Source organism: Symphalangus syndactylus, chromosome 11 (genome assembly GCF_028878055.3).
Source record: "Symphalangus syndactylus isolate Jambi chromosome 11, NHGRI_mSymSyn1-v2.1_pri, whole genome shotgun sequence".
In the NCBI taxonomy this organism is placed as follows: Eukaryota; Metazoa; Chordata; class Mammalia; order Primates; family Hylobatidae; genus Symphalangus; species Symphalangus syndactylus.
Window position 1 is genome coordinate 73,480,784 of NC_072433.2, and position 22,211 is coordinate 73,502,994.

Sequence of the window (22,211 nt, forward strand, 5' to 3'; positions counted from 1 at the left end):
AGGACAGAGATAGTGGAATGAATTGCTCTGGAAAGTGGGATGGATATTTAAGAAATAAGAGGCTTAAGAAAGCATTGGACTATTTTTGAAGAAATACTTGTGAATATCAATTGGAATTAAGGCTGTTGAGGCAGAAATAATTTGATAAAGGTTTATTGGAAGGCAAATGTGAGGATTAACTTAAGAAGACATACCAACAAAGGTGAGAGTGTCCCACAGTCTGTTACAAATTGGAAAGCTCTTTACAGTAGAGATTAGAAGAGAGGAGGGGCTCCTTGTACTCTAGTTGTCCTTTTATATTTATGGTATAATACAGAAGTTACAAACAGCTATAGATTGCAACATACAGGCTAAAATATCTAAGTGGGAAACAAGCAGCAAAACTTCATGACTCAGAAATAAATCATCCTTTTCAATGTGGGCATGTCATACATTAATCAATATGTCAATAATTTGAGGAAATCATGATTATATATATATTATATATATAATATATATATAAAATATATATAATATATAAATATATAATATATATAATATATAATATATATAAAATATATATATAATATATATATATAGATATATATATATACACATTTTTTTTTTTTACTCGAGACAGAATGATTCCATGAATCACAAGTTCTTCCCAAGGTGGGTTGATTTTGAAACCTGTACATTTTTAAAGGAAACTGTCAAATGGGACCTTTAGATTTACACTGGTATGACAGGCATGAGATGAAGCTGTAAGTGGGTAGAGAAGAACCCAAAGTATTTCTGCTCTGGGATTTTACCAAAATTCTGAAGAAAATGGGGAAGCACTGAAGGTTTGTAAACAGTAGAACTGTGTAACCAGATTTAGATTTGGAAGGAAAAATCTTACTAAACATTTGTAATACATGAATTGGAGGAAAGTTCCAAGTGCTGGACAACAGGTAAGAAACAGAGAGATAGAGGTTAGGGAGAGAGAAGGAAAACGAATGAAGGAATCAGGGTCAGAATGAAGAAACAAAATATTTAGGTTGTGCTGTCATCAAAACATGGGCATAAATTGGATATGAGAGATAATGAAAGGAAATTAAAGTATGTTACACTCTACCCAAGTAACTTAGTAGAAAGGGATGTCACTGACAGTGATGTCTGTGGTGGTCACTGCTACAGAGAATACAAGAGCATTCTGGCTGTAGTGCTAAGGGTATGAGGCAGGTAATTTAAATTTCGTATATGATTGTTAAGTTAGGGGCAACTGGGATGTCTAGTTATCAACTGACTATAATTTTCTGAAAACTTGGAGAGAAGTTTGGCATGCTTATATAATTTGTTATCAAGACTTAACTGTTGAGAGGAAATCATGAACATAAGTGAGCTAATTTAGATAGGATAATTTCAATACAGAGAGGAGAAAACCAAAGTGAATACCAAGAGTGGCATGCAAAGGCAATACGAAAGTATTCAACTACGAAAGATAAGGAATTTTTTTTAAAAAACTATTTATATGTAATGGTATTACTAATATCCATATTTAAGGAGACACAGAGAAAAATTATAATGTGAGAATAAGCAGAACTCATGGTGATTACTGATTGAAAACCAAGCCACCCAGTAAAAGGAGAACCATAAGGACTTTCCACAGATATATTTGTTTCACATAGCTTTAATAACAAAAGAGAGGAGAGCAGGAGTATGGATGCAGAAAATTTGGTTTAGGCAGAAAAACAGAAGAGTTCCAAGATGATGCCCTTAATTTATTGGAGCATGTCCATACTGTGTGTTTGTATGCATGTTCATGGGAAGAAACAAAAGAGAGCTGCTACCAGTGAGTGTGCAATGAGTATGCAAAATTGGCTGCATGAGAAAGTTTGCTGACGTAGACTCCTAGGAAGGCTCTGAATCTGGTAGTGAAAGACCAAATGTCACCTGAAACTGCAACTAAGTATTGGTTCTTAGCTGAAGAAGTAGGTGTTTTTGTCCCACTGTGTTCAGGGATTGAATATTGTCACAGAGAAAGCAAAAAGTCGACCTTACATAGATAGGTGGATGATACAAATCTGCGAACTACCTATGTAGGGTGTGGAGACAGGTTAGATTAATGAGAAAAGTGGTTAAAGATATGTTGGCTTAAAATCTGTAATGAACTGATTCATTGGGGAAAAAAGAGAAAAATATTGTTGATAGGGTCATAATAGGAAAACCCAACTTTATGATGAGTAAAAACATTTGGGATTTTTAAAGAAAGAGTATCAATTTAAAGTTTCTTCATTCTCTTTATTGAATTGGTCAGAAAGTATTATTGAATTTTCTTCAAAATATCTCTAGTACTCATCACTTCTTTACTGTTTATACTTTAATTTTTATTCTATTTTCTCAAAGTTATCAGGTTTTCAGAAGGCACCATCGACAGCTGACCCTTTCTATTCAATTCAACACTGATTCTACTTCAAGGCAAGCATAAACTCCTGAGCTACCATTGATCTTAACAAAACATACCTTTATGTGGACACTATTGTCCTAACATTTTTCTAAACTTGATAGAAGATTTTAAGCCTCCTTTCCTTTTACATTACCTCCATCTGCGTACTGTACTCGTATTTCACTGATCTCTAAAGTCCTCTTACATTACATGTTGATAACTTCAGCACAGAAGCCTTTTATACTCTGAAGCTTTTTTTAATCTTACATTCCAACACGTGTTTTCTCTTAAAAAAAATACTCACCCCAAATTCAATCACAATAGGCCAGATGGTTTCAATGCATTTATGATTTCCCAGTATTTTTGTACTGTGCACAACAGTGTCTTGGTGTGCTTTATAAAGTAAGTTTCTAATCTTTCTCTGCTCACTCTGTAGTAACCAATAGATGTTAAAGTATAATGTTACAGTCTATTTTCCATGCATATACAAGATAGTAAATTACACTTAAGAAAATATACTTTCTTGAGAATTAGCTGGCTTCTTATTAACCAACTTCCTTTGTGTGGCTGGTATAAATCAAGACTCCGCGTGACATACACAAGCGCATTAGAAGTCAGAATTGACGACGGGAGCAAGTGTGGGTTTTTCGGTCATTGCATTGTAAATCTTTATCTAAGCCTGAAGATATTTTTGCAGCCTACATTTATTTAAGTGACTATAAAAGTTATTAGCTGTAGTTATCATTAAACTCTTCAACTGTAGGTTATAAAAGTTTCCTATAACCAGTTTATGAAAAAACTTATGTTGCTGATACATACACAAAAGGCAAGCCTTGATAACCCATGAGAAATGATCAGTCTGTGTTGGGCAAAAATTGAAGCATGGAAAAAGGGTAAGAGAATAATTAAAGCCCATGGATTGAATCTCATTCTAGTTGCCTTGATGAATCAGTTATGTAGTAATGAGAAAAACACTACATTTCTCTGGTTCTGTTTCACTAATTGAAGAATGAATGAATTACAAAATGTAACTTCTAAGATTATTTCTCTTCTCAACATCTATCATACCAGTAATTTTCCAGCTTTAAAACTGGAAATATGTTCAGGTGATGGAGAGTAATAACAGGTTTTAATTATAAATATTTTTTATTTTGCATACAAAGCATAGTACCATTTTCAGTCCTAGATTTTCAGAAGGAAAATGTTACCCTTTATATTCTCTGTTCACATTGCATTCAAAATTCTGTCATCTAGATTGAGTAATACTAGACCTTCTGAAAAGCACACATTACACATTTGGTAATAGAAAATGGACTCTATATATAAAATTGCCACTAATATCAAATGCAGATTTTTCAAAACATTTACCACTTGATGGCTTTCAAAACAATAATAAGAAAACAGAGATCAAGGAAAGATTCATATAAAGGTTATCTCATTATTCACCTTTTATTTTCTAATTTGATTCCATTAGTAGAATCTATACCTGTTTTTGGAAATCAATGTGATGGAAAAGTTGAAAAACATATCTATGGTGAAACACAAACACATGAAAAACATCAAAATTATTTATCAAAATGTGTTATTTATCAAACATGTGATCCAGAAGGTGTATAAGGTTAATTTTTTAGGTTTTTTTTGCATAATCCTATGCTATTTCTTTTATTATTATTATTATTATTATTATTATTATTATTATACTTTAAGTTCTGGGGGCCATAGGCAGAATGTGAAGATTTGTTACACAGGTATATACAGGCCATGGTGGTGTGCTGCACCCATCAACCCATTGTCTACATTAGGTATTTCTTCTAATGCTATCCCTCCCCAAGTCCCCACCCCTATAGGCCCCCATGTGTGATGTTCCCGTCCCTGTGTCCATGTGTTCTTATTGTTCAACTCCCATTTATGAGTGAGAACATGTGGTGTTTGGTTTTCTGTTCTTGTGTTAGTTTGCTGAGAATGATGGTTTCCAGTTTCATCCATGTCCCTGCAAAGGACATGAACTCATCCTTTTTTATGGCTGCATAGCATTCCATGGTGTATATGTGACACATTTCCTTTATCCAGTCTATCATTGATGGGCATTTAGATTGGTTGCAAGTCTTTGCTATTGTGAACAGTGCCGCAAGAAACATACATGTGCATGTGTCTTTATAGTAGAATGATTTATAACACTTTGGGTATATAGCCAGTAATGGGATTGCTGGGTCACATGGTGTTTCTAGTTCTAGATGCTTCAGGAATCGCCACACTGTCTTCCACAATGGTTGAACTAATTTACACTCCCACCAACAGTGTAAAAGCTTTCCTATTTCTCCACATCCTCTCCAGCAGCTGTTGTTTCCTGACTTTTTAATGATCACCATTCTAACTGGCATAAGATGGTATCTCATTGAGGTTTTGGTTTGCATTTCTCTAATGACCAGTGATGATGAGCCTTTTTCATATGTATGTTGGCTGCATAAATATCTTCTTTTGAGAAGTGTCTCAAACCCCACTTTTTGATGGGGTTGTTTTTTTCTTGTAAATTTGTTTAAGTTCTTTGTAGATTCTGGATATTAGCTCTTTGTCAGATGGATAGATTGCAAAAATTTTCTCCCATTCTGTAGGTTGCCTGCTCACTCTGATGACAGTTTCTTTTGCTGTGCAGAAGCTCTTTAGTTTTATTAGGTCTCATTTGTCTATTCTGGCTTTTGTTGCCATTGCTTTTGGTATTTTGGTCATGAAGTCTTTGCCCATGCCTATGTCCTGAATGGTATTGCCTAGGTTTTCTTCTAGTGCTTTTATGGTTTTAGGTCTTACGTTTAAGTCTGTAATCCATCTTGAGTTAATTTTTGTATATGGTGTAAGGAAGGGATCCAGTTTCAGTTTTCTGCATATGGCTAGCCAGTTTTCCCAACACCATTTATTAAATAGGGAATGCTTTCCCCATTGCTTGTTTGTGTCAGGTTTGTCAAAGATCAGATGCTTGTAGATGTTTGGTGTTATTTCTGAGGTCTCTGTTCTGTTCCATTGGTCGGTCTATCTGTTTTGGTACCAGTATCATGCTGTTTTGGTTACTATAGCCTTGTAATACAGTTTCAAGACAAGTAGTATGGTGCCTCCAGCTTTGTTCTTTTTGCTTAGGATTGTCTTGGCTATGAGGGCTCTTGGTTGGTTCCATATGAAATTTAAAGTAGTTTTTTTTTTTCTAATTCTGTGAAGAAAGTTGGTGTTAGCTTGATGGGGATAGCATTGAGTCTATAAATTACTTTGGGAAGTATGGCCATTTTCATGATATTGATTCTTCCTATCCATAAGCATGGAATGTTTTTCCATTTATTTGTGTCCTCTCTTATTTCGTTAAGCAGTGGTTTATAGTTCTGCTGAAAGAGGTCCTTCATATATAGATAGTTTGAGATAATCCCTTGTAAGTTGTATTCCTAGGTATTTTATTCTCTTTGTAGCAACTGTGAATGGGAGTTCACTCATATTTTGACTCTCTGTTTGTCTGTTATTGGCGTATAGGAATGCCTGTGATTTTTGCACATTGATTTTTTATCCTAAGACTTTGCTGAAGTTGCTTATCAGCTTAAGGAGGTTTTGGGCTGAGATGATGGGGTTTTCTAAATATACAATCATGTCATCCACAAACAGAGACAATTTGACTTCCTCTTTTCCTAATTGAATACCCTTTATTTCTTTCTCTTGCCTGATTTCTCTGGCCAGGAATTCCAATACTATGTTGAATAGAAGTGGTGAGAGAGGGCATCCTTGTCTTGTGCTGGTTTTCAAAGGGAATTCTTCCAGGTTTTGCCCATTCAATATGATATTGGCTGTGGGTTTGTCATAAATAGCTCTTATTATTTTGAGATACTTTCCATCAATACCTAGTTTATTGAGAGTTTTTAGCATGAAAGGCTGTTGAATTTTTTCAAAGGCTTTTTCTGCATCTATTGAGATAATCATATGGTTTTTGTCATTGGTTTTGTTTATGCGATGGATTATGTTTATTGATTTGCATATGTTGGACCAGCCTTGTATCCCAGGGATGAAGCCGACTTGATCGTAGTGGATAACATTTTTGATGTGCTGCTGGATTCAGTTTGCCAGTATTTTATTGAGGATTTTTGCATCAATGTTCATCAAGGATATTGGCCTGATTTTTTTTTTTTTTTTTTTTTTTTTGGTGTTTCTCTGCCAGGTTTTGGAATCAGGATGATGCTGGCCTCATAAAATGAGTTAGGGAAGATTCCCTCTTTCTCTATATTTTGGATTAGTTTCAGAAGGAATAGTACCAGCTCCTCTTTGTACTTCTGGTAGAATTTGGCTGTGAATCTGTCTGGTCCTGGACTTTTTTTGGTTGGTAGGCTATTAATTACTGCTTCAATTTCAGAACTTGCCATTGGTCTATTCAGGGATTTGACTTCTTCCTGGTTTAGTCTTGGGAGGGTGTATGTGTCCAGGAATTTATCCATTTACTCTAGATTTTCTAGTTTATTTGTGTAGAACTGTTTATAGTATTCTCTGAAGGTAGTTTGTATTTCTGTGGGATTGATGGTGATATTCCCTGTATTATTTTTTATTGCATCTATTTGATTATTCTCTCTTTTCTTCTTTATTAGTCTGGCTAGCAGTCTGTCTATTTTGTTGATCCTTTCAAAAAAACAGCTTCTGAATTCATTGATTTTTTTGAAGGGATTTTCGTGTCTCCATCTCCTTCAGTTCTGCTCTAATCTTAATTCTTGTCTTCTGCTAGCTTTTGAATTTGTTTGCTCTTGCTTCTCTAGTTCTTTTAATTGTGATATTAAGGTGTCAATTTTAGATCTTTCCTGCTTTCTCTTGTGGGCACTTAGTGCTATAAATTTCCCTCTACATATTGGTTTAAATGTGTCCCACAGATTCTGGTACCTTGTGTCTTTGTTCTCATTGGTTTCAAAGAACATCTTTATTCCTGCCTTCATTTCGTGATTTACCCAGTAGTCATTCAGGAGCAGGTTGATCTGTTTCCATGTAGTTGTGCAGTTTTGTGTGAGTTTCTTAATCTTGAGTTCTAATTTGATTGCACTGTGGTCTGAGAGACAGCTTGTTATGATTTCTGTTCTTTTGCATTTGCTGAGGAGTGTTTTACTTCCAATTATGTGGTCAATTTTAGCCTAATTGTGGTGTGGTGCTGAGAAGAATGTGTATTCTGTTGATTTGGGGTAGAGAGTTCTATAGATGTCTATTAGGTCTGCTTAGTCTGGAGCTGAGGTCAAGTCCTGGATATCCTTTTTAATGTTCTGTCTTGTTGATCTGTCTAATGTTGACAGTGGGGAGTTAAAGTCTTCCACTATCACTGTGTGGGAGACTACGTCTCTTTGGAGGTCTCTAAGAACTTGTGTTATGAATCTGGGTGCTCCTGTATTGGGTGCATATGTATTTAGGATAGTTAGCTCTTCTTGTTGAATTGATCCCTTTACCATTATGTAATGCCATTCTTTGTCTTTTCTGATCTTTGTTGCTTTAAAGTCTGTTTTATCAGAGATAGAATTGCAACCCCTGCTTTTTATTTGCTTTCCTTTTGCTTGGTAAATCTTCTTCCATCAGTTTATTTTGAGCCTATGTGTGTCTTTGTATGTGAGATGGGTCTCCTGAATACAGCACACTGATGGGTTTTGACTCTTTATCCAATTTGCCACTCTGTGTCTTTCAATTGAGGCATTTTGCCAATTACATTTAACGTTAATATTGTTATGTGTGAATTTGATCCTGTCATCATGATGCTAGCTGGTTATTTTTCCCATTAGTCGATGATGTTTCTTCATAGCATTAATGGTCTTTATAATTTGGTATGTTTTTGTAGTGGATTGTACCAGTTGTTCCTTTCCATGTTTAGTGCTTCCTTCAGGAGCTCTTGTAAGGCAGGCCTGGTGGTGACAAAATCTCTGAGCATTTGCTTGTCTGTAAAGGATTTTATTTGTCCTTCATTTATGAAGCTTAGTTTGGCTAGATATGAAATTCTATCTAGGGTTGAAAATTCATTTTTTAAGAATGTCAAGGCTGGGCGCGGTGGCTCACGCTGGGAGGCCAAGGCGGGCGGATCATGAGGTCAGGAGATCGAGACCACGGTGAAACCCCGTCTCTACTAAAAAAATACAAAAAATTAGCCGGGCGTGGTGGTGGGCACCTGTAGTCCCAGCTACTCAGAGAGGCTGAGGCAAGAGAATGGCGTGAACCCAGGAGGCGGAGCTTGCAGTGAGCTGAGATTGCACCACTGCACTCCAGCCTGGGCGACAGAGCGAGACTCCGTCTCAAAAAAAAAAAAAAAAAAAAAAGAATGTCAAATATTGGACCCCACTCTCTTCTGGCTTGTAGGGTTTCTGCCAAGACATCTGCTGTTGATCTCATGGGCCTCCCTTTATGGGTAACCTGAACTTTCTCTCTGGCTGTCCTTTACATTTTTTTCCTTCATTTCAACCTTGGTGCATCTGACAATTATGTGTCTTGGAGTTGCTCTTCTCGAGGAGTATCTTTGCGGTGTTCTCTGTATTTCCTGAATCTGAATGTTGGCCTGCCTTGCTAAGTTGGGGAAGTTCTCCTGGATAATATCCTGAAGAGTGTTTTCTAACTTGGTTCCACTCTCCCGGTCACGTTCAGGTACACCAATCAAACATAGATTTGGTCTTTTCACATAGTCCCATGTTTCTTGGAAGTTTGTTTCTTTTCGCTCTTTTTTCTCTAATCTTGTCTTCTCACTTTATTTTATTGAGTTGATCTTCAATATCTGATATCCTTTCTTCTGCTTGATCGATTCAGCTATTGATACTTGTTTATGCTTCACGAAGTTCTCGTGCTGTGTTTTTCAGCTCCATCAGGTCATTTATGTTCTTCTCTAAACTAGTTATTCTAGTTAGCAATTCATCTAACATTTTTTCAAGGTTTTTAGCTTCCTTGCATTTGGTTAGAACATGCTCCTTAGCTCAGAGGAGTTTGTTATTCCCCACCTTCTGAAGCCTACTTTTGTCAATTCGTCAAACTCATTCTCCATCCAGTTTTGTTTCCTTGCTGACGAGGAGTTGTGATCCTTTGGAGGAGAAGAGGCATTCTGGCTTTTAGAATTTTCAGCCTTTTTGTGCTGGTTTCTCCCCATCTTTGTGGATTTATCTGCCTTTGGTCTTTGATGTTGGTGACCTTCAGATGGGGTCTCTGAGTGGGTGTCCTTTTTGTTGATGTTGATACTATTCCTTTCTGTTTGTTAGTTTTCCTTCTAACAGTCTGGCCCCTCTGCTGCAGGTCTGCTGGAGTTTGCTGGCGGTCCACTCCAGACCCTGTTTGCTTGGGTATCACCAGCAGAGTCTGCACAACAGCAAAGATTGCTGCCTGTTCCTTTCTCTGGAAGCTTCATCCCAGAGGGGGCAACCGCCAGATGCCAGCCAGAGCGCTCCTGTTTGAAGTTTCTGTCAGCCCCTACTCAGAGGTGTCTCCCAATCAGGATACACGGGGGTCAGGGACCCACTTGAGGGGGCAGTCTGTCCCTTATCAGAACTCAAGTGCTGTGCTAGGAGATCTGCTGCTCTTTTCAGAGCTGTCAGGCAGGGACGTTCAAGTCTGCTGAAGCTGCGCCCACGGCCGCCCCTTTCCCCAGGTGTTATGTCCCTGGGACTTATCTATAAGACCCTGACTGAGGCTGCTGCCTTGTTTTTCAGAGATGCCCTGCCCAGACAGCAGGAATCTATTTCTTTATAAACAGATTTGTTTTATTAGAATCTTACTCAGAAGCTACTGGTAGGGTGTAGTGGCTCACACCTGTAATCCCAGCACTTTGGGAGGCCAAGGTGGGTGGATCACGAGGTCAGGAGATCTAGACCAACCTAGCTAACACAGTGAAACCCCGTTTCTACTAAAAATACAAAAAATTAGCCAGGCGTGGTGGCAGCTGCCTGCAGTCCCAGCTACTCGGGAGGCTGAGGCAGGAGAATATTGTGAACCTGGGAGGTGGAGCTTGCAGTGAGCTGAGATGGTGCCACTGCACTGCAGCACTTCAGCCTGGGCAACACAGTGAGACGCTCATCAAAAAAAAAAAACAAAAAATAGAAGTTACAGTGAAAAGTTAAAGTGGAAAATATTCCATAATTAAAGTTAGATTTTGTGCATTAATTATTAAAAAATAATCCTTTCCAGAATATATTATTTTAAAAAACTATTTTAAAATTTTAATTTTTTTGCTTCTGGGCTTTAAAAACACATGTAACTTTTGTGATATTATATAGTTCCAAGAAATGTTGTTAATGATGTCTGTACTTTAAAAAGTCATATCCATGATACGAATGATTCTATTTTATAGCATTATGCAAATTTGTTTTATTTCCAAGCTTTCAGTCATTTTTTCCCCAAAGCCAGCACCAAAGTTTGCTTTGCAAGAATATCAAATCAAATTTCCACTCTCTGAAACATTTTGTGTGAGCTAGAAAACTTTCACATAAACAGGAAAATAATTAAGGCAGCAAAAGAGACCATTGTTTATGACACAGGCCAAATCATAACATGACTACAACCAGATAATAAATGCTGCCATTTTCTAGTTTGGGATTTAATTATTATTATTATTATTTTTTTTTTACATTATCATGTCCGCTAATTATAATAGGTGGGATAATACGGACTTGAAAACAATCTCCCTTGACTTACTCAGGCGATGCTTGTCTTGACTATTCAAAAAGTTCCCAGGCTCTAAGAATCAGTAAACCATAGAATTTTTCAATAAAAACAGACATCGCTTTTGTGTTTTTTAAAATTCTGCATCCATTTAACAATAGTTAACACCTATAGCACTAGTCAGTCTACCTTTTTTATTATTTCACCCAACCATTTGTTCTAGCTCCTAAAGTTTCTTCTGGGCTACGCTTATATTATTAAATAATAAAATAACATTGGGCAAAGTATTAGGCACCAAGTGATTACTCTGTAAACATATGTAAGTCCTCACAATGACAGGTACAGCAAATTTAAAGCATGTTTGATTCAAATTAAAGGTTTCTTCTATTTCTATTGCTATAAAATAAATGGCAGTAACAATAATAACATATATTCTATCATTAATAGAAGGGAGGAGGAGGAATTGTAGTGCAGTTGTGCACATTCAAAGTAAGAATAAATAAACTTTGAATTCCAAAGGTGAGAAAATCTTAATAGAAACACTCAATATTTATTATGTAGACACATATGCACGTACACATACACACAAGCTATAGAATACACATATTCTGTATAACTGTTCATATATTTTGCCTAAATATACAAAACTGTTTCTTTTTGTACTCAACTTACTTTCATTTCACCAAAGATGCCACCAAACCTCCCACTGCAGAGTTTTGTCATATGTTGACACTTTGCCTATAATTCATTTTCCACTTATTTGCATCATCTCGTTTTTATATGACTAGATAGATTCCATCTTTCATGATTCGAAGTAAGCATCATATCCTTAGGAAAGCCTTACCTGGCTAGCAATCTAGACACTTGTCCTTACTATTCAACATTTCAGCACAATATTTGTTTTCTTCATAATATCTATTAAAATAGATTATCATCTGTTTGTATTTTCACCTACAGAGTTGCTGTAGTCACTAATATATAGTCAGCATCTTGTATGGAATCTGTTAACCTAGTAGGCTCTGAATAAGCATTAATTGTATAAACAAAAATGTTAATTGTGTATATATTATGTTATACATCACAGATATGTAATAATTCTTTGTCATTTGGGGAGTGACAAGGGATTATTTGAGAAGAGCAGCAATTTAATTCACTGTAACATACTTTACTGATAAAGTTTATAGGTCTTAATGAGTGCAGTTTGCTATCTGCTTTTTCAGGAGTACTCAGTAAAGAATATTTAGGAAGAAAATAACTCCATAAAACATCTGTTCGTACCTTAGTGTTGTTCTACTCAGTGCTGATTGGCTTGTCCTTAATTCCTTGCGATCAGGCCTCATGCAGAGAACTGAGAAGAAATAAAAACAAAATATATTTCACCAAGTTATGAGCAACTTTTTACATATTTAATGGATAAAAATCATACTTGTACATGTGTACTCAATTTTGTCAAAGTGAACTCAAGATTTGTCTTATTGAGCCTTACAAGTATAATAAAGAAAACTGTGACATTATCAAATTGATTTATTTTTTTTCAGTTGGTTTTCTTTACTCTGCATTGAATTTTAATTGTTTAATTTGTGCAATTGGGAAAGACATTGAATGTTAAGCAAATAATTTAAAAATGACCAAATCTGACATGTTCTTTTCCATTTATTTCATAATACAGGTAAAAATTACAATTAACATTATTGCTTATCCTTATAAATTAATTTTTGTTATGATAGCCAAGTTAATAGCAAAATAATTGCAGAAATATTTTTAATCCAGTATGTTAATTATCATTGTGAAGAATAACAAGAGTTTGCCCCAGAATATGTTCAAATTTTTAAGCATACATATCATCTAGCCTTTTTTATATCCCTATATATAGTTTCCTGTATTTATATACCACTATTCACACGTTCTACAGCCATTTTTGTCAATATTATTTTTAAACAAGATCATAGCTCTGAGTTGAAATAAGTGGCATATTTAATAGAAATGATATATTTTCCAAGGAAAACTCACCCTAAGAAAATTTGAATTAAATCTATTTATACAACTATATTATGTTAACATTGTTATAAAACAATACAAGAAAATGTTTTTTAAAAAGAAAAAAATTCAAACCAGTACACCACAGAATTAATGCAAAATTCATATTACTCAGACCCAGTTTCTGTATCACTTTTCTGATTTAACAACATTTAACTCTTTTAATTACTATTATGGGGATTTTCAATGAAATTCTAAAAAAAATTGTTTTATTTTTCCTTCTTGATTTATCAACTTTAGACTATTTCTATTTACTACTTGTGAAATATGAGAAATTCTGCTTTGTGAGACTTCTTTTATCTTTTCAAACCTTTTATTAAATTATTTTTAGTTTTTCATATATTTATCCTCTAATTTTAAGTGATATGCTTAAATCTGTATTTCTTATTTCTCTAAATAAAGACAGATTGGACCTCGGACTTCAAAAGATGAAAAAAAAAACAAAAAAACAAAAAATGCTAATACCCCTACTTCTAGCTACCCAAATTGTCCCCAGTTCGACTTCTAACTTCAGATACTCAGACAACTAAAATCCATTGATAAGGTTTATCAAATTTACAGTTCCTACTGCAATAAAATTTAAAATATCTGTGTTTTGTAATATTTTGATTCTAAAATGGAAAACAGAGCATTTATATTATTAATGTAAATATTTTTTATTACAGAACTTGACAATGCATAAAGAGGAAAGCATAAGCTTAAAGAAGAAGGTCTAATTTTCACACAGAAACTGCAAAATTTTAAAAACAGTAATCTGTTTTTAAGTTACATATATTACATTTTATTGTGCTAAAACTCATGCTGCATTTGCATTTTGGTTCATTTGGATCACAACGTTTTGTGCAGCTTTAAAAAAAAAAAATTCTGATTACTTTGACCTTTTCCTACTTGGCAGAAGCAGTATAAAATCTTCTCACACTACGGATGACATTATCCAGATTGTTTATAATAGTACTAAAAAAATGTTTTACATATTACTGATTGCTTTCTAAAGGGGCTTGCCCATTTGTTCTTGGAATCTTTTTTCAGCGGAAGCTCCTGCTTTCCACTATTCATCTTGTTAGAATTCCTTTCTCATTTTGCTAGAGCGTATGTTCATTTTTTTTCCTACAAATAACAGATATGGTCACTGACACTATACTTTGTTTATCTGTAAATATATTTTTATTTCCTTTTGGTTTTAGCTTTCCTAGTTTATAACTGTGGGTTCAAACTTATTACAGTCAAAATTCCGGAGATATTTCTCCATTGTTTTATTATATAGCATCCAATATTGTTCTCGAGAAGTCTGACGTTCATATGCAACCTTCTCTTTGGCCACAGTGATTTGAAAATCTATTACTTAACGATTTTTAAAAGAAGGAATTTGGGGCTCCCATCGCTCTGCGACAACCACTGCCACCCCCTGCCCAGCAACCATCGCCACTGCTGTGGCCTGTGAGGACCAGCTGTATGATTAGGCCACAATCTTCAATGAGTAAACATATTCCTCAGTTTTGTGGTGTTCTCTGTCACACATGTATGAAATTTCTGAAGGGCAGTGGAGATTACTACCAGGCACAGCATGACCTCTATGCAGACAAATGAACTGTAGGGAACGCCCCATAAGAATGTTTGTCCTGGACACAGAAGTGTTGAATTGAAACCCACAGATCATTTTACAGGAGTTCTCACCTAGATGGGGTAAACCCCAGTGCCCTTCCTTTCTGTTGGCCTCAGTACTACTGGATAGAAGAATTACTGCTTCTTGTTAGGAGGTTCATTTCATTTATTATTACTTACAACTTCATATTCAAAGCACTGAAAATTTCAAATGGAGTATATTGAAGTCGACTTCAGTTTCTTTGCATCATTTCTGTATCCAATTTTTAAAATTCTTTCATAAACCTATTGAGTGTGTTTTTTTTTTTTTTTAACTAAATTAACATGGCTTGACTCCTGTGGAAGTCACACAAAAGAACATGAGATTTCTTATTACATACAATCAAACCAATGTGACCTTAAACAAATTTAGAAAGGAACTTAAGAAGTATGGAGTTACCATAATAATAAGAGTATGTGAAGCAATTTATGGCACTACTCTTGTGGAGAAGAAGGTATCCATGTTCTCGATTGGCCTTTTGATGATGGTGCACCACAATCCAACTAGATTGTTGATGACTGGTTATGTATTGTAAAAATTAAATTTCGTGAAGAACCTAGTTGATGTATTGCTATTCATTGCGTTGCAGGCCTTCAGAGAGCTCCAATACTTGTTGCTTAGCATTAATTGAAGGTGGAATGAAATATGAAGATGCAGTACAATTTATAAGACAAAACCAGCATGAAGCATTTAACAGCAAGAAATTTTTGTAGTTGGAGAAGTATCCTCCCAAAATACAGCTGCTCTTCACAGACTCCAAAGGTCATAGAAACAACTGTTGCATTCAGTAAAACTGGGGTGCCTCATGCTATTGACTTGGAAGTGGAACTTGAGATGACCTTTTGTTATACATATTAGACAACATGTTGGCTTAGTGAATAAGTCTAATGAATCTTCCATAGGAGTACTGAAAGGCAGTTTTACCAGACCACAAGCTAGACAGATTTGACAACCTCTGTGTTTGGGTTACAGTCAAACTATTTGGACACTTGGCAAAAGATTTCTGGCTGTCAGTATTTAAAGTGTGCTTGTCATTTATACCAATTGACCTTTCCTGAAATCGTGCATTATTGATTTATGTCTTATTTAAATCTATTCCCATGCCAGAATCTTAACAATATACACGAAATTTAAGGTTAGGTGCCAAAATACCCAGCACAATACTTGCATATTTTTAGTATCATATAGAACTAAAATCCCAAGGAACTATGAACAATCTAGGCCTTATGTGGTTTATTCCTTCAATCTTTTCAAACATTGAAAGTAGGGCCTACATGGTTATTTGCTTGCTCACTTTATGTTTACACCTCCCACATCAGGTTTACTTAAACACCGATTTTTTTTTTTTTTTTTTTACCAAGTCTTACAGTGATTACTTAACATGTATCTATAAATCTTACTTTGTGCTGTTATGAGAAAGCCTCCATTTTGAAAACCTACATTATACAGAAGCATCTGTCTTTAATGTCTTCAGACAAAACAGCCTTACAGTTAATTTAATGTTTGCACTCTGAGATACAACTTAACAGGGAGGGCCAGAGAAAAGAATGGGAGGGGGCTATTAATTATTTTTAGCAAAATATTGTCTTTGTCTTGTGCAGAACTTGTAGAATATGCTCTTTAGCTTAGTAAATATTTTTAAAGGTAGAGTTGCTTTGTTATTGTAGATAAAACAATTCTTATTCATAACATTTCTGAAATTCTTATAATTTTTTCCGTACTCATCAGAAGTTGTTTACCAACTTACTTTTGTTTGAATTGTGATTTTTTTCCCTTTTCTTCTTGACTTCTCCTGCAAAAAGAGAAGTGGGTTTCTGCTAATACATTGAGTAAACATCTAATATTTTATATGTCTTTTGAGCTGTGTAACTTAATATTTGGATACCTGATAATTTGTTTTATTATGTACTTGATAAATGGTGATGTGCATTAGTATTAGTTCAACTATATATTTATACTGTCTGAGGACATGTTTTATAGTTCTTTGGGAGAAATAATTTGTCAGTGTGTACCAACTTGGAAAAACCTACTGTGAGAGCTTAAACATCTAAATAAATAATGAAATTGAAAAGCAGAAAAAAGGGGGCGGGAATTTTTACATGTTTTCTGTGAGGTAGTTAATCAACCTGTGATGACACAGGTTTTTTTCTGAATAATTTATTTCTAATATTTTCTCCCTCCACTTTGTATGTTTTCACTTTAATAGTTGGACATACTTAGATTGAACTTTACATCAATCAATTTTCTATGATATTTTCTATCTGACTTTTGCATTAGATTCAGAGCATTTTATCAATGTCACCTTACAAAACCTTAAAAGTTAAAAAATTTAATTAAATACTTTTAAAACAATTTTAGACTTAGAGAAGAGTTTCAAAAATAATATGTAGTTCCACCCTACCTTTTACCCAGTTTTTACTTCTGAGGACAATTATCAAAACTAAGAAATTAACCAGTAAAATAGTTTGTTTTATATATAATAGTATATATTTTATTTTTGAGTTGTATGAGTTCTTTATACATTTTGATTGATAAACTCTTATGAGATATATGGTTTGCAAATATTTTTTCCAGATCCTTAGGTTGCATGGTCATTTTATTGCTTAAAACACACAGAACAGTGTCTGTCTGATTTAAAAGTCATCTTCTTTGCGATGCCAACAATTTTTACTTTAATGTAATCCCATTTATTTTTGCTTTTGTAGCCTCAGCTTTTGGTGTAATATCCAAAAAATTACTACCAAGGCCAATGTCAAGGAGATTTCTTCCCATGTTTTCTTCTAGGAGTTTTATGGTTTCAGGTATTCCATTTAGATCTTTATCAATTTTGAGTTGATTGTTGCGTACAATATTAGGTAAGGATCCAATTTTATTCCTTTTTTTTTTTTTTTTTTTTTTTATTTGAGATGGAGTCTTGCTCTTTCACCCAGGCCGGACGGCAGTGGCACTATCTCGGCTCACTGCAAGCTCCGCCTCCCGGGTTCACGCCATTCTCCTGCCTCAGCCTCCGGAGTAGCTGGGACTACAGACGCCCGCCACCGCGCCAGGCTAATTTTTTGTATTTTCAGTAGAGACGGGGTTTCACCGTGTTAGCCAAGATGGTCTCGATCTCCTGACCTCGTGATCCACCCGCCTCGGCCTCCCAAAGTGCTGGGATTACAGGTCTGAGCCACTGCGCCCGGCCCAATTTTATTCTTTTGCATGTGGAACTTCAGTTTTTCCAGTACTATTTCTTGAATAAACTTTCATTTCCCCATTACTTATTCTTGGTGTGCTTATCAAAAATTAATTCACCATATCAAATTTGTTTGGATTTATTATGGGGCTCTCCACTCTGTTCCACTGTTCTATCTATCTGTTTTAATGCCAGTATCATACTGCTCTGATTAATATAGCTTGCAAATTGAATTCAACAGTGTATCAAAAAGATTATACATCATGATGGAGTAATAACACATGGATTTGCACATATATTTGCATGTGTTATGAGGCTTAACATATGCAGATCAATCAATGTAATAATTACATTAACTAACTGAAAGACAAAAACACATAATCATCCCAACTGACACAGGAAAACATTTGGCAAAATTCAACAACTTTTCTCAATAAAAGCTCTCAAGAGTTTATATATAGAAGGAAAGTTTCTCAACATATAAAAGTTATTTGTGAAAAACCCATAGGTAACATAATAATTAGTAGTGAGAAACTGAAAGCTTTTTATCTAAGATTTGATATAAGGCAAGGATACCAACTCTCATCACTTCTATTCAACGTAGTACTGGAAATATGATCAAGAGCAATCAGACATACCTACATACATAGTTACATACATACATACACAAATGGTATTTACATTGGAAAAAAAAGAAGTACAATTATCTCTATTTACAGGTGACATGATCCTATATGTAAAAATCACAAAAGTCTCCACCAAAAAAACTGTTGAAATTAATTAATTCAGTAAAGTCATAAGATAAAAAAATATACAAACATCTACAGTATTTTTATACAGAAATAACAACCTAGCTAAAAAAATGAAGAAAACAATCTTATTTATGATAGCATCCAAAAAAAATAAAATACTTAAGAATAAATTTAGTCAAGGAAGTAAAAGGCCTGTACAATGAAAACTGTAAAACATCTATGAAAGAAATTGCAGAAGATGGAATAAATAAAAAAGATATTCCATGCTCATGCATCAAAACAATTTATTGTTAAAATACCCATAATACCCAAATCAATATACAGATTCAACACAATCTACCCTCAAAATTTCAATGACATTTTTCACAGAAATAGAAATAAGCAATACTAAAATTTGTATGCAACACAAAAGACCCTAACTAGCCAAAGTAATTCTAAAAAAGAAAAAACAAGTTGGAGGCATCACACTTCCTGATTTAAAATTATAGTACAAAGCTATAGTCATAAAAATGTATATCTTTCTTTTATTGTCTTTTACTTTAATTCTCTTATGTTCAAAGCACATTGTTTGTATGATTTATAATATTATAAATTTGCTGATCTCTTTTTTATAGCCCAGAATAAGGTCAGTATTGGTGAATGTTTCATAAATACCTAAAAAGAAAGTTTATTCTACTTTTGTTAAGTGAAATGTTCTGTAAAAGTCAGTCAGCTCTAGTTGACTGTTATGGTCTAGTGCTGCTATGGTCTATTTTAGCCTGGTTTTTTTTTTTTTTTTTTTTTTTTCTTTCTTTTCACTGAAACCGGCCTATCAATTACTTAGAAGTATTGAACTCCTTAAATATAATTGGGCTTTTCCTATTTCTTTTTCACATCTACCTTTTTTATTGTGGTGGGGAGAGTTCTGTATTTAGTTACATTCACATTTCATTATATCGTCTTGGAAATATTATGTCCTTTACCCCTGAATATTATTTGAAATGAAAGCTACTTTAGCAGTCATCTTTAAAGCTGATACTTTAAAATAAAGTGTCATCTTTATTTGTTAATGATTGTATTATACATCTTTCTCCTTCTTTTTTCGTTTATGTTATTTGTTGTTTCTCCTTATATTTAAAATAGGATTCTTATAGACAGCATATGTTTGGTTCTTGGATTTTCACCCAATCTGATATTGTCTTTCACTGGTTGGGAAGCTGAGCTAAATTTGAGTTTACTGTTGCCGTAGTTACGCTTTTCAAATTTCAGTCGTGATAACCTTGTGTTTAGGGACAGGGTTACTTTTCCAGAGCAGTGCCTGCTAGACATTTTTTTAAGTCCTCCCTTTGTGCTACGCCTCAGAGAAAGCCTCTTGGCATGCTTTTCTTTACCTATTCTTCTCAGCAATTTTCTACTATTACTTCCCATTCAATCCTTCACTGCTTAATGGTGGGAGGGCCAGTGGGGATTGGGCATCCCTTGTTACTCTGAATAAGCCTCAGTTTTAGGCAAGCTTTACATACCTAAATCTTAGGGTGAGGCATGATCTGTTCTCTTTGCCCTTCCCAAGCTGTCTTTCTGAGTCCAGTGCCTATTCCTGACAATCTCCAAGAGAGCTTTTTTTTTTTTTTCCTATTTCATTCCCATAGATATAATGAGTTTTAAACCTAAGCGTGACAGTGTTTATTGACCCTCCCTTTACTAATTATATAGGGGAAATATTAGGGAGATAAAGCTACAGGATCTGGGTGGAGTTTCTTGCCCTGCCCACAAAGGTGCTGCTTCCTCTTCCCAGGTCTACATGATATTAGACATTTTGATGTTATCTGTGAAGGCCTAGATGGGTTTGTTCAGAAAATACCTTTCAAATAATAGCAACTTCCCCAAATTCTGTGACCTTTCAGGGACTCCACACTTGGATTAAAGCAACTTCACACTTGGCTTAAAGTCTAACATATTTGGCCTAAAGCAACTCACCAACTATTCTAGTTGAGGTCTTACAAGTCTGCAGTATATCAACCCTAGTTAAGTATGTGAACTCACCTCTTCTCTCCCTGCAGGTGTCTATCTTTCCTTAGATTAAAGGCTAGATCTTTGCTTTGTTTTCCGACGGGTTTGAAAGAAAATGAATTTTAAGTTAATCTAGCGCTATTACATTAGAAAAGTGAATGTGGCACTCCTTTTAGCTCTCTATTCCCAGAGCAGAAGCTGGAAGTGTTGTATAAAATATTTGTAATTTCCAGAAATCCTTTTTGTTCTCTGACACTTTTCCCTGTGAGTAGTAATGTGATTTTGCTTTAAAGATATTCTGTGTTCTCTAATCTCTCTAAGAATATTGATAAGAATTTTAAATATAATTTTATATGTCCCAAAGTATTTCTTTTTCTCTAGTATTATTTTTTCTGTTTGCTCATCTCATACCTTCTGTCTTAATATTTTATTTTTCTTTACTGCTACTTTTTGAATGTCTATCTCTAATTATAAACTGAGGTTAGGATACTTAATAAAAGTAATTGTACGCATATTCTAATTACTTTCCCAGTAGTCTTATACCTGAAATGAAAGACCTGCTTAGAAGTTATTTGTACATATTTAGAAAAAAAATTATAGTTGAATGCACAGCTGGGCAGGTTGCAATATATTGTCATTTCCTCCAAAACCAAAATAAGATGAGATTTACTTTGAATTACCGACATTTATATTTAGAGGCCTAGTCCATTTCCTAGGGGACTTTTTTACTTCTTTAAAAACAAACAAACAAAAAAACACTTTATATTTGATAAGAGGGAAAATCACACTCCACCAGTGACACTGTAGTACAAAATTCTGTGTATCCGCTAAAATAAATATATGAAGTATCTCTAAAAAGTTCAAGAAAATTTATATTATGAAAAAGCTATGCATGCATGGATTTTAAATTTTTTTGCACCAAAATGAACTTCTACTAATTCTTTATAACTTGTCTGAACAAGATCTAGTCTGAGGCACTACGCAGAATGAGACATCAGTTTGAAATGGTCCCCTAGCAAAGCAACATGAATTCCACAAAGATTAAAGCAAGAACTAACATCAACTTTATGATGAAACTTTTGTGGAAGAATGGTGAAATCATAGATGGTTTCCAAAATGTTTATAGGTCAATGCCCCAAATAAATCAGCGGTTTAATAATGGATAACTAGCTGATAACTTGTAAGAAGGGGCCAGAAATTGAAATTGAAGTTGAAATTGAAGCCCTCAGTGACATACCAACCACATCAACCTGTGAGGAAAAACATTAACCTTGTTCATGTTCTAACTGAGGAAAAACAGTTATTAACAGCAGAAACACTAGTCTGGGCAACATAGGGAGACCCCATCCCTACAAAAGATAAAAAAAATTAGTTAGTCCTGGTGGTGCTTGCCTGTGGTCTCAGCCACTCTGCAGGCTGAGTTGAGAGAATCACTGCAGTGAAGCAGCAGTCAAGGCTCCAGAGAGCTATGATTGAGCCACCACACTTCGGCCTGGGTGACAGAGCAAGACTCTGTCGCAAAAAACGAAAACACCTAACAGCACAAACAATAGCCAACATCATAGGCATTTCAATTGGTTCAGCTTAAAC

General features: G+C 34.8%; 1 long non-coding RNA gene and 1 pseudogene across 1 annotated transcript in view; one reads left to right on the forward strand and one right to left on the reverse strand.

Annotated features, from left to right (window-relative positions):
* Nucleotides 1-22,211, reverse strand: part of LOC134731794 (uncharacterized) — a 108,536-nt gene that overhangs the window by 84,013 nt on the left and 2,312 nt on the right. The window contains exon 2 of the long non-coding RNA XR_010114382.1: nt 12,305-12,374. This is a non-coding gene — a long non-coding RNA (uncharacterized lncRNA). The remainder of the gene's footprint in view (nt 1-12,304; nt 12,375-22,211) is intronic.
* On the forward strand, nt 15,007-15,496 carry LOC129457456 (protein tyrosine phosphatase type IVA 1-like; annotated as a pseudogene).